The 13,595-nt window shown below is 40.8% G+C and overlaps 1 pseudogene; it reads right to left on the bottom strand.

The window, feature by feature from the left end:
• Nucleotides 1–8,598: 8,598 nt before the first annotated feature.
• On the bottom strand, nucleotides 8,599–10,442 carry LOC133050895 (RNA-binding motif protein, X chromosome-like; annotated as a pseudogene).
• Nucleotides 10,443–13,595: the final 3,153 nt, after the last annotated feature.

Consider the following 13,595-nt stretch of genomic DNA (forward strand, 5'->3'; position numbering starts at 1 on the left):
AGCCCCAGCTTTGTTCATGTAGCGGACGACAGGGGCTGGCACACCATGCCCTGTGGGATGGGGTCTGCAGCGTGTTTTTGTGCAGCCCATACGCCAAGAATGGCTTTTACATGTTTCAAAGGTAGAGGAGGAAGGGAGAAGGTGTAGGCAACAGAGGCAGGATGTGACCTGTAAACCTTAAAGTATTTATTATGTGACCTTTACTGAAAGTTTGCCAACCCTTAGACCAGACAGCACCCTTCCCTCTTCTACTGCTGCAGTAAAAATCACTCTGGTCACTGCAGCCCTGTGCTAAATGCCAGATACAGCCCCACACACCCCTTTCTGCCCAACTGCCCAAATGTCTCCTTTCTTCAAACCAACCTAAGGCCTTCATAGGCTCTCAGAGCCCTTACTTTGCTCTATTATACAATAATTATGTGTATAAATTTGTATTAAGCTGAGAGCTTCTTGAGCATAGGGATCATTTCTTATTTACTTATTTCTTTTTACCAAATTCTTCCCTGCATTCCAGCATCTGGTAAAAATGAGTTATAGACAAAATAAACTTAGTAAATATTTGTAATTGAATTCAATTAGGGTTAAATAAATATAAGCCATTTCCTGGGTTCCTAAAAATAGATGAGAAATTTCCTCTTTACCTGGGCCTCAGGTTAAGCTGTTCCAATGAGCCTGCATCCCAGAGTACAGTGGAAGGGTAAGCCAGGAGGTGAGTGAACCCACAGGGGCTGCTGGAAATGCTCTCTGCCCAAAGGAAGAACACAGGTGAGTTAGTGCCTGAAGATGTCACTTACTCCAAGATATTCTCACATGTATGGAGTTGAGTAGTGAGTGATTGATTTAGATCATTCTTTACATGAATTTTTATGTTGGAATTTGGGAGTTTATGCTCTGGATTTGTAAGGATCAGAAGTTTCCCTAGCCAGGAACTCTCTTGAGAGACTCTCTCTAAAACTACTGCAAACATTTAGGAGAAGTTCTGGCATGCCTCAATGATATACAAGAGCAAAATGTAGAGGTGGGCATGCGGAGTAATATGCCTGATACGTTGTTGAAGAAATATGAGTGGGGTTGATCTTCCAGGACAGGACAAATCTGGTCATTCACTGGATTTCATATATGTCAGTCATTTTCACTCAACAATAAGTTACGTATAGGAAGTATCCTCTACACAGGAAGCAAACCTAGTGGGTGGTCTAAGGAGGGACATGGACTTTGAAACAGGAAAAGAAAAACTAATGTGTTTCACATAGGTTTCAGGCAAGGTAGCATGGTCATCAGTGTGAAGAACTTGTCTCACATTTGTGACAAATCTAACAAGGACACACACTCCAAACAATGAAAGGTAAGTCCAAAGATATAGATTAGGAAACTCATGTCATAGAACCAGAAGGAGAACTCAACTCATAGTTGAGGAAAGAAGAAAAACACTGAAGCCAGAAATGGAGTAGTGCCTAACTTCAGGTCTAAGGAGTGAGGTGAGATCATCATTAGCTAACAGGTAACTATGTCAGAAGTTAGAAGACTGACAGAGCTCCAGAGTCAGGGAGTGAGACAGGACAAAGGGACTGGATCATGGTGAAGACTCTGCTTGGTATGAAGGTGTCAAATACGTGGTGGTAGAATTTCAGATCAAGATCATTAAAAAGTAGCACTCTTCTAGTGAGATTGTAACCAGAGTCCAAGCTAGGGCTCTAGAACTTTAAGCACCAATGACATTTTCCTAAGTAACCACAATACCATTGTCACACATAAAAGAAAAAAAAAGGAAAAAAGAAGTATTACTTAATATTTTCTAGTACCCAGTCTAATTTTTCAAAGGATAGATCCAACCAGTCCATCCTAAAGGAAATCAGTCCTGAATATTCATTGGAAGGACTGATGCTGAAGCTGAAACTCCAATACTTTGATGACCTGATGCGAAGAACTGACTCGTTTGAAAAGACCCTGATGCTGGGAAAGATTGAAGGTGGGAGGATAGAGCATGAGGTGGTTGGATGGCATCACCAACTCAATGGACATGAGTTTGAGTAAACTCCGGGAGTTGGTGATGGACAGGGAAGCCTGGTGTGCTGCAGTCTATGGGTCGCAAAGAGTCGGACACTACCGAGCAACTGAACTAAGCTGACTGACTGACTGACCCAGTCCATTATCTAATTTTCAAAGACTATGATGGAACCCAATGTTTACTGATTTTCTGTTCTGTCTGTGAGGGTTGTGAATAGATATTGTCAGGTTCCCATGGTGACCGAGCAGTAGCACGATCTCATACTGGAGACTCCAGCAAGATCAGGAGCTGGACCGTGGGGGTGTTAATGGAAACACAAGAGAGAAATGGGGCCCACACTAGCCGAGGCTGAGCAGTCAACTGTCTACCAAGGGATGCTTTCAGGGTGAAAACTCCTCCTCTTCTAAACTTCCTCCTAAAAGCCCTTCTCTACCTATCCCTAGCTCTAACCCTTCCCTAATACCCGGGGGGAGCACGTGCAAGCACTTGGAGCAGCTGAAAGCCCAAATCACAGTGCTCTGGCTGGTGCTTCCCAGCCTAGTTCTTTTCTCACCATGCGATTGGCCCATCCTACCCTGTCCATTCCAAGCCATGCACTATCTGTTTGCTCCTTGGCTCACCCCCACTCATCTTCATTTGGCCTTGACACTCTGACTCCACCTAGTGCTTTTCATTATATAGTTCCCTTTCCTCTGACCAAATTTCACGTGACCCTCAATTTGGGATTTCCACCCCTTGCTTCATGTGCTTGCCCCCTGTCCCTAGTCGTTGCCCTTGGCTCCCAGACTCCGGTAGCCGAGAGACCCTGGTCTCTGCCTCCACAGCCCAGCCAACACCTTGAGTGCAACTCATGAGAAACCTTGAGCTACCACCATCAAGCTGAGCCGTTCCCAAATTCCTGATCCACGTGAACTATGGGTTCATAAATGATTGTGTTCTAAGCTGCTAAATACAAGCTACTGTTGTTGCCAAGTAATAGATAAACAAGTTCCTTATTTCTTCCTGCATTTATTCAATTGACCCAACAAGTAACTCTTGAGATCTACTAGCTCAGTTGCAAAGCAAGGTCTGTGGCAGGGCACACAGCAAAGGAATACATGGGGGAACGGCTATCTCAGACTTCAGCCCCACACAGGCAACTCCCAGCCTTAGTTGTAGAACAGCCCTATTTCCAAAGAAGTTGCATTTAAGATCCTCCTATCAGACAGATGATGAGTACCCTATTTTTTGACATATTTTAGGGACAGAGATTGTATCAATTCTCCGAGAGTTGTCTTTGCATCTCATTACTTCCTTTAGGAAGTTAATTTCCCCCCTTCAGCAAAATTCTTGCTATGATAGGAATCCCTTTATTTCTATCACTTCTTTAGTGAAAACAGGAAACATGCTCAGTGTAACCAACCCTTCATTGACTCCAAGTTACCCATCTCAGTATCTACGTAATTAATTTTTAAAGGGCACAGATCCCATTCTGCTAAGTACAATAGAAATAAATAATTTATATCTATGCGTTTCTCATGTGCTTGTCCCTGGTCATAGAGTGGTGTGGATGAGAGATTTAATCAATCCCAATTTGGGCCCAGAGACCAACCCAGTGACGCAGTGTTACTACTGTTTGGTAGAAGTATGCTTCCTTCAGTATGTAATTTTTTTTTAATGCTCAGACCCACAGGAGAAAACTTCTAAAGCCTCAGCCTGAATTTCCTGGCATTTGTGTGGTACACGTCCCTGTTGGTACACTACTGATGCACACTCTAATGTATGACTTCTTCAACACAAGCATTTTAAATGAAGTATGATTTTCCATGATCCTTGTATAGACTATACAGCAGCTTTGAGTTCTTTGAGTTCTTGAATAAATTATTATTATAGCCCTGGTGCATCCCCCAGGCACAGTCTGGGGCAAAATACATTCTTGAAATCAACTGTAATCTTTCATTCCAGCAGAAAATAATTTGTTGGGCAAATGAGTAAATGCATTTGAATTGTAATTCTATTCAAACAGGTTCCTCAGAGCTGGCTTTTAAATCACATTAACTGAAGACTAAGGTACACCAATTGTTTATTAAAAGGCCTACTGACCACAAGTTGCATAAACTAGACTTCCTAAATATAGGCATCTTTTCCAAGTGAAATTCCTTAGCCTTTTTGACACAGAAGCAAAAGTGAATCATTCTTTTTTTGCAGATTCACTTTTCAGCTACCCCAAAATGTATGATGTTTGAACACTGGAGTTATTCCTGAGTGGTCAGACACTTAAGAAAATAATTTTAGAGACTGGGGGCCCAGTGAATGAGTGGGAAGATAAATGGATTTTTGGCAGCTAACTTTAGCCCCTGTGGCAGAGTAAACAATTGTCCAATATGAACAGGCTTCTAAAAATAACCATGGGCAAACTGTGGCTTTGTGGTAAATTAAAATACCTCCTGCTGAAGACAACTGAGCTTCATATATATTTAGTTTGGGGGTAGGACAGAAACCCCCGAGTCTGTTAGATGACACTCTTAACCAAGTTCAGTCCTGTTTAAGTTGAAGGCAAGTTGTCAAAGAGATAGTAAGCCCGAAGAAATAACATCAGTTCACATTTATTTTTAATATCCAATTTCTCTACACAGTAGAGTCTTATTCTTAAGAGGCAAAAAAACACATTCATAAGTGAGTCAATTCATAGAACCGCTATGTGAGACAGGTTATGTTGACAGAAAGATGGGTTGTAGGGGTGAAGAATGTCCCTCTGCACTTGAAATTCAGTGTGTGTTAATTTTGGAGAGAAATTATTTATGTTACCACTGCAAATGTTTAACTTATAAGAGGCACGCTGTGGAAGAGGGAAAGGCTGACGGGTAAGGCTTATCCAGCAAAAAATATCTGCTTCTAAAGTTTATAATAATCTTTTATTTTGATAAAAGAACAAAAATACATATTTCCAGCATGTGTGTCTTTATAAAATACCAGATGAAGTATTTGTTTGGCTTGATTTGAAGAGGAGTTTAAACTCAGAGTTCAGAAAAAAAAATTCACTCTGGAAATGAATTTTGATTAATTTCTTTCATAAAGAGTAGTTAAGGCAGACACTTTGTCCAATGCATTAGCTGTTAGCCATGCATGCCATTTAAATTTATTTAAAATCAAGCAAAATTAAAAATTCAGTTTCTCAGTTGCATGTGCCACGTGTCAAGTGCTGAATTGTCACATGGGCCTAGTGGCTAACATATTAAATAACACAGATAGAGAATATTCTCTTCATCACAGAAAGCCCTACTAAACAGTACTACTCTAGTTCCTATCTGAAGAATAGACAAAAAGAAATTGTTATCTAAATTCAGTACTTAAGAGAAGATACAGGCGGTTCATTGGAAACAGTAGAGGTTTTAAAACAGAGAGAGGTGTTTGGTGATACTCATGCTACACAATGGTATAAAAGTGGTGGGGTGGCCACCGAAGATTTAACTTCTGTTTTGGATTGTGTTGCTGTCGGTAGTAGCGGTGGTTATGAATTTGTTGTGTTAGTGAGATAGATGCCAGAGATTCTCTTGGATTATCCTAGGCAGGATGACTGATCAGGGAAGCAGAGAATGTATTTCCCATTAAAAGTAATCTCGGCCCAACTCAAAGGCAAGCAAGTTCTGTTTTCTGATAAATGTGGAATAAACACTCCGTGTCTTTAGAGCTAGAAGGGAAAGGAGGCTGGTCAATGCCTCCAGCAGGCTCCCCAAATTTCTGAGACTGGAAAGGGCAACAGTAGTTGCCTGTTTTGTGATGGGCTGACCCTCTAATCAGCTCAAGCACAGCGCCTCTGGACACTTAAGTGATGTCCAGAGAGACCGGGGAAGAAACCCTGGGTGAAGTGGAGCCCCTTCCAGATGTGGACTCCTGTGAAAGCTTGGGATGACCTGCATCAGACATTTGTGAAGGGTGACTTGCCTGCAGCTCTGGACAGGCAAGTGGCCACACCCAAGGGACAGTGTGTAGCAGCAAGGAATGATGACCACAAAACAATAGCAGCTCTTAAGACACAAAGTTCCTCTCCAGATAGAAGTGAAAGTGGATGGACCTCTTTGTTGGATAAAAAGCCACCACAATTCTTGGATGAGCAAAGGGATTGAGGAAACACCAAGAGTGTACTGTAGGATTTCCTTCCCATCTGGCTTGAAGGGGTTTAAGCAGTTTCCACTTAAATTGGGGAAATGGAAATAGACTTGATGTTACTTGCACCTCATGTAGTAGGGTAGTTTATCTTTGAAGACATGGCCAGCTGAGAGCTAACGGCTCACCCCTGAGCAGTTTGTATAAATAGCCCGTATTTAGAAATACTTCAGTTGGTGAGAGACCCAAATAACTGGTAAATTAGCAGATGGAATGTGCCCCCCTGCTCAGAAAGCTTAATTCAGGGAATTAAATAATAAAGTTAATTTTAAAATACTTTTTGAGTAAATAAGAAAAAATTTAAAGATGTATTTAAATTCCTGTGTTATAATTTTTATTGAAAATTTTCAAACCCACACTATCTCAATGAATTGCATATTTGCAAATATTGACTTTTTGTTTATTAAGTTCTTAATGACCATTTTCATTCTTTAGGCAGGTTTGATCTGCATTGCAAATAATTGGTTTCTAAATATGATTCTGTATGTTAACAGATTTTGTGTGTTAAAATTCCTGGCAAAAACTGTCCTATTTTCAGATGAATCAACTCATCTTCAAAATTGCAATGGGGATTTTTTTATTGACTTAGACTTTGGAAAATAGTTCTGCTAATTTAAAATATTTCCATAATTGTCACAATGACTTTAAAAAATATGTATTTATTTGGCTGCACTGGGTCTTAGTTGCAGAACACAGCATCTTTTAGTTATGGCATATAGTCTCTTAACTGAGGCATACAGGATCTAGTTCCCTGACCAGGGATCGAACTTGGGGCCCTAGCATTGGGAATGTGGAGTCTTAACCACTGGACCACCAGGGAAGTTCCAAGATGACTTTTTAAACAATGGTGATCTGAAATATCTGACTCCTTTTAATTCACATGAATTTCTTAGAAATTAGGTCCTTTATTTCATAATCATAAAATTATGTTCATTTATGTACTTAGATTATTAATGTCACAAATCTACAAATGCATCAGATTGGTATTAATGTACGTAACAATTCAATGCTTTCTCACTCTTCCATTACGTATTCCAGTTCTCCGAAACCAATTTATTAGCTGTAGCTATTAGACATTGCCCTGCCCAGTACCATATGAAAGTTTTTAATTGTTCAGTTCCTTGGTTTCCCAGAAGAAATATTTATCAAAATATGTTTTCAGATAGGGTATGCTGAGCCTCATTCAACCCCACCTAATCTCCAAAGTCTGCTGCTCCCACTTTAAATCATGGTTTCAGTTACAGGATATGTATGATGATAAAATACACTAGAGCGAATGTAATTCTCTTTGAGCTTTTTTCCAAAAGTTTACAAAATTAGTGTTCTTATCTTGCATGTATGTGTGCTAAGTCACTTCAGTTGTGTCTGACTCTTTGTAATCCTATTGACCATAGCCTATCAGGTTCCTCTGTCCATGGGATTCTCCAGGCAAGAATACTGGAGTGGGTTGCTGTTCCCTTCTCCAGGGGATCTTCCCAAGGAACCTGCATTTCCTGCATTAGCAGGTGGGTTCGTTACCACAAGTGCCATCTGGGAAGCCCATTCTTTGCTTAGCATTGCTACATACTCATACAATTATTCAGTTTTATGTGGTGTTGAGAATGACTGGCAAATAAGCTGAAGAATAAAATAAAGATGGGATATGAAAATAAAAGTTCACATCTGAGCTGGCCAGTGAACTCTGCTGAATTACTAAATGGGTCGACTAAACATGCTTCAGTTCAGTCACTCAGTCTTGTCTGACTCTTTGCAGCCCCATGGACTGCAGCACACCAGGCTTCCCTGTCCATCACCAACTCCTGGAGTTTACTCAAACTCATGTCCATCGAGTCAGTGATGCCATCCAACCGTCTCATCCTCTGTTATCCCCTTCTCCTCCCTCCTTCAATCTTTCCCAGCATCAGGGTCTTTTCCAATGAGTCAGTTCTTTGCAGCAGGTGGTCAAACTATTGGAGTTTCAGCTTCAACATCAGTCCTTCCAATGAACACCCAGGACTGATCTCCTGTAGGATGGACTGGTTGGATCTCCTTGCAGTCCAAGGGACTCTCAAGAGTCTTCTCCAACACCACAGTTCAAAAGCATTAATTCTTCAGTGCTCAGCTTTCTTTATTGTCCAACTCTCACATCCATACATGACTATTATAAAAAACTATAGCTTTGACTAGATGGACCTTTGTTGGCAAAGTAATGTCTCTGCTTTTTAATATGCACTCTAGGCTGGCCATAGCTTTTCTTCCAAGGAGAAGTGTCTTTTAATCACTGCAGTCACCATCTGCAGTGATTCTGCAGCCCAAGAAGATGAAGTCTGTCACTGTTTCAATTGTTTCCCCATCTATTTGCCATGAAGTGATGGGACCAGATGCCATGATCTTCCTTTTTTTTTTTTTTTTTTTTTGCAGCTTCATGGTTGGTTTTGGCCAAACTTTTTATTTAGTATTCTGTAGTTGCTTAACACACACTTAAGTGGTCTTATTGGGGAGGGGGAAAGGGGAGGTTCTTGTAGATTCCCAAGGAAATGTCAGAAAGGCAAAATATGGCCAGCATTATCCATTTGCTTTTTTCTGGGTTTACTGGGTGAATAGCACTTTCCTTACATATATGCATCTGATCTCAGGTTTTTCATACTGAGAACATTTGAGATTTCAGTTTGAAGACACTCTGAAATCTTAAGAGTAGCATACCCCGACCACCCTCTAATAGCTAGCTTGTTTATATAGGTAGGAGGATTCATCTCTCCATTTTAGATGACTAGATATTTTGTGTAAGATAAACTGCTTGCCTCATCATTTACTGGGGAAAATCCTGTAAGAAGTGGCCTTTAGGGACACTTTTACTTGGAAGATTACACCACTAGTACACATGTCAAGTCTTAAACACACTTAACGTTTCATTTGCTTGTTGAAAGCAGTGTCATAAAATCAAAGATTAAACATGTTTTACTTTCTTTCCTCACAAGAACATAAAAATTATGGAAGGGGAACTTAACAGGAAATTTTAAAAAAGTAACACAATCTTTCCTTTTAGTAGTCCTTGGGTAGTTATGATAGAACAGGTTCCATTTTTGTTTGTTTCTTTGAACAGGGATTTTGGTCCAAAGTTGTTTGTTTTTAATATCTGCTTCTGCCTTCCCCTCTATCAGATCGGCTTCCTCCACGGCCACCACCTCTTGGTGCTCCGCGGCTTGAACTGCTGTAGGAATCTCGTGGAGGAGGGTACCCCCTTTCCATAGAAGGGGGAAGCCCTCTTTCTTGTCTGCCAACCCGATGACGACCACTTGAGTAGAGATCACTTCGGCTGCTTGAGTAACTGTCTCGACTTCCACCATATCCGTCACGTGAGCTGCTGTAATCATCATAGTGACTGCTTCCACCCTAAGATGGTGGGGGCCCTCGTGTAGGTGGAGCACTACGTGAGTTACCATAACTCTCATATGAATCTCTGTAGGAACCTCCACTTGGATGATCTGAATAGTCACGATCACGACCATAGCCATCTCTATCACTATAGCCTCTTGGTGGATAGTCATCACGTGAACTGGAATGACCATAATCACGGTAAGTATAATCTCTTGGTGGTGGTGCATAATCTCTTGTATCACGAGAACTTGGGTAATCTCTGCTTGAATAGCTGTCTTTAGTAGAATATCCATCATCTCTTGGGGACAAATAAACATCTCTACGAGAGGGCAAGGGCTCCCTTCAAGGTGGACCTCCGTAACTATCTCTTCCACGTGATACAGGAGCTCTTCTTCCCATTCCACTGCTGCTTCAAACTGGTCCTGAAGGGGCAGATCTTTTAGGAGGAGGACCCCCACTTCGTGGTGGTGGTCCTCTTTTTACCCGAAGTGGTCCCCTGGAAGAACTCATGTTAAAATTCATGGAATAGCCACCATCATCCAGGTGCCCACCATGGGATGGAGGTCCCCTGGTTCCTCCACTTCCTCCTCTTCCTCCTCGAAGACCTCTGGGAGGGCCTCTGCTTCTTGGAGGTGGAGGTGGTCCATGTCTGCCACTTTCAAATGACAGTTTAGTGGCTTGTTCTACCTTGATGGCTTTTCCATCTAAGGACTTTCCATTCATGTCTCTGGCTGCATCCTTAGCATCTGCTGGGCTTTCAAAGGTGACAAAAGCAAATCCTCTAGATTTATTGGTTTCACGATCTTTCATCAAGAGAACTTCCACTATTCGTCCATATTTGCCAAATACTGCTTCAAGGGCTTTCTCATTTGTTTCTGTATTGAGGCCACCAATAAAGAGCTTTCCTGGGCGATCTGCCTCAACCATTCCCGCCCCCCCGCCTGGTTAAAATTGGAGAGGTGACGACGGTCTCAAGCTCCTACGAGCTCGCCAACAGCGGCTTCCTAGCAGCTCGGCTTGCGGGAGGGCGGCCGACCCTGAGAACGGAAGCTGTAAGGCGCTCGCACTACTGCGCAAGGAGCATGATCTTCCTTTTTTGAATGTTGAGTTATAAGCCAACTTTTTCACTCTCCTCTTTCACTTTCATCAAGAGGCTCTTTAGTTCTTCTTTGCTTTCTGCCATAAGGGTGGTGTCATCTGCATATCTGAGGTTACTAATATTTCTCCCAGCAATCTTGACTCCAGCTTGTGCTTCATCCAGCTCAGCATTTTGCATGATGTACTCTGCATATAATTTAAATAAGCAGGGTGACAATATACAGCCTTGATGTACTCCTTTCCTGATTTGGGACCAGTCTGTTGTTACATGTACAGTTCTGAGCACTGTGCCTCTATCACTAGATTCTCTAACAAATGAGATGAGCAATTCTCTTCTGGGGGCTTTTAACACATACAGAGTTCAACCACTAAGATTCTATGTGCTGAAAGAAGATTTGTCTCCTGCCAAGAATTCAAAAAGCATAGCTACTTTTCAAGCCTCCCAACCTCCAACCCTGTAAGGAAAGATAAGATTTCTTTCAGTGAAACAACCTAGAACTTTGTTTTCATTTAAATAGACATGAACAATGTCTTAAATAAAGCTATTGTGATGCTAGCAAAATCGTCAGTTTTTTCAACCCAAATTATATTGTTGATGTGAATGGCCACTTCTGCCCAAAATTCTAGCCTGAGTTACAGGATATGTGTGATGATACAAATTTTATACAATGAATGCAGGCAACATTCCAGTTGACTTAATCTGGCAAGATCTTCCTTAGGTATGAGTATGAGTTTAGGCCTTGAGCCAGCAATCAAAAGGGATTGTAAATGTAAAAGATTACCTCATTTAGTGAGGTCTGCTTTTTGGCTAGGTCAGAAGCATCTTCTCCAAAATTTATTCAGAATATATTTGAATCATTCTAGCTGTGTGACCTTGGAAAAATTATTTAATCTCTCTGTAGGTCTGTTTCTTCATCAGCAGAGTAAGTAAATTATAACATTTACCCCATAGGCTTATTAAGCAAGATATATAATAACGCATATAAAGCACTGGGCTTCCCTGGTAAAGAATCCACCTGCAATGCGGGAGACCCCCTTCAATTCCTGGGCCAGGAAGTTCCCCTGGAGAAGGAATAGGCTACCCACTCCAGTGTTCTAGGGCTTCCCTGGTGGCTCAGATGGTAAAGAATCCACCTGCAATGGGGGAGACCTGGGTTCTATCCCTGGGTTGGGAAGATCCCCTGGAGGAGGGCACCCACTCCAATGTTCTTGCCTGGAGGATCCCCATGGACAGAGGAGCCTGGAGGGCTACAGTCCATGGGGTCGCAAAGAGTCGGACACGACTGAGTGACTAAGCACAGCACAGCATATAAAGCACTTGGATTACCTGGCACATAATAAAATATATATAAGGATTAGCTATTATCAGTAATATTATTATCAGATTGATAGAGGGAAGGTGGACTTTACATTTATTCTGAACCCATGTAATTATCTAGCGAATGCAATTTCCACTTAACGAGTAATTTAAGATATATTTTTTTTACTTAACTATTCTCCAAATAACTATCTTAAATCAAAAATAAACCCCCTTTAGAAATAATTTCTTTTTAGAAGAAAAATATTTTGCAAATGAATGGCTTATCTTTAGAAGATGCAGGAAGAGATAAAAATGGGAGGGAAAGTCACTGAAAAATCTTGACATAAGCTCCTAATTACCATTTGGGTCAAAGTTTTGTTATTTGTTGCCCTCCATTAAAGTAACTACAGAAAATATCTTGCTGATTTCTCACATTTATTTTCAATTTACTCTAATATTCCTTTATTTTAATATTCCAATTTAAAAATCATTTAAAAATACTTTTTAAAGTGATAAAATATCTCTTGGAAAAGAATATTTCTGGTTTAAATATGTACAGTCTTAGAACTTAAAAGTTTTTGCCATGATAGTGTGCTGGTACTAGACTAACTCTCTATGGTAAAACACTAGAAAACTGGGTAAATTGTTTGAAACATCTATCTTCAGAAATTGGATTATAGGCAGTACAGGACTATTATCTGAGATGGAAAACAAGCAAAATAAACCTACAATTACCCAGACTGACTGCATGGAAGCAACTTCCAGGCCATGCGGGAGGAAAGAGAACCTAAGCAAAGCACAGTTGTCTCACTGAACTAAAAGACAGATCAGGGGTGAAGGGAGCTGAGGCAGCTAGAATCTGTGGCACAGAAAACGAGAGAATGGGAGGTGCACAGAATAAGAGCTCCAGAAATTTTCATAGGGATCCCTTTGAGTCTTTGGTGCAATACTTCCCTGCATTGCATGGGGTGACACTCAATGAGGCCATATAAGGACAACTACCAGGGAACTACAAGCTGAAAAAATTAGAAAGTGCTTCCCTGGTGGCTCAGATGGTAAAAAATTTGCTGGTAATGCAGAAGACTTGGGAACTATAAGCTGAAAAACCACTAGAGTATCTATAGAATTAGAAGACATTCCATGTCTGTACCTGAGCGAATAGAGAAACATTCTTGAACAACTGGGCATTCAGTAGAGGCTCCAGACAGGCTCTGCCAATGCTAGAGCTAAATTACCACTACATATAGGTTATGCTACACAAGTACCAGTAAAGCTTTGAGACAAGTCTCAGAAAGATTAAGGGGAGCGGCAATAGAGTAACTGCTCTCAGGAATAAAATGCAACCTTCTTCAAAAAAGTATTAAAAAAAATTCGTACACTTTATACGATGACATTCACAATAGAAGGGACACAATAAAATTTACTGGAAGTGCAAGAATCGGGGAAATGTGACCCATAACCAGAAGAAAATTAGTTAATGGAAGCAAACCCAGAATGAACAGAAAAGGACTACAGATCAGCTTTAATAACTGTAAAGATTTAAGGAAAACATATATACAATGAAGAAAGAAATGGACACTATAAAAAAAGTCAAATCAAACTTCTAGATCTGAAGATTAAAATCTCTGAAATAAAAAATTCACTGGACTTAGTATACTAGACACTGCAGAAAAAAAGAATAAGTGA

The sequence above is a fragment of the Dama dama genome, chromosome 33 (assembly GCF_033118175.1).
Source record: "Dama dama isolate Ldn47 chromosome 33, ASM3311817v1, whole genome shotgun sequence".
Lineage (NCBI taxonomy): Eukaryota > Metazoa > Chordata > Mammalia > Artiodactyla > Cervidae > Dama > Dama dama.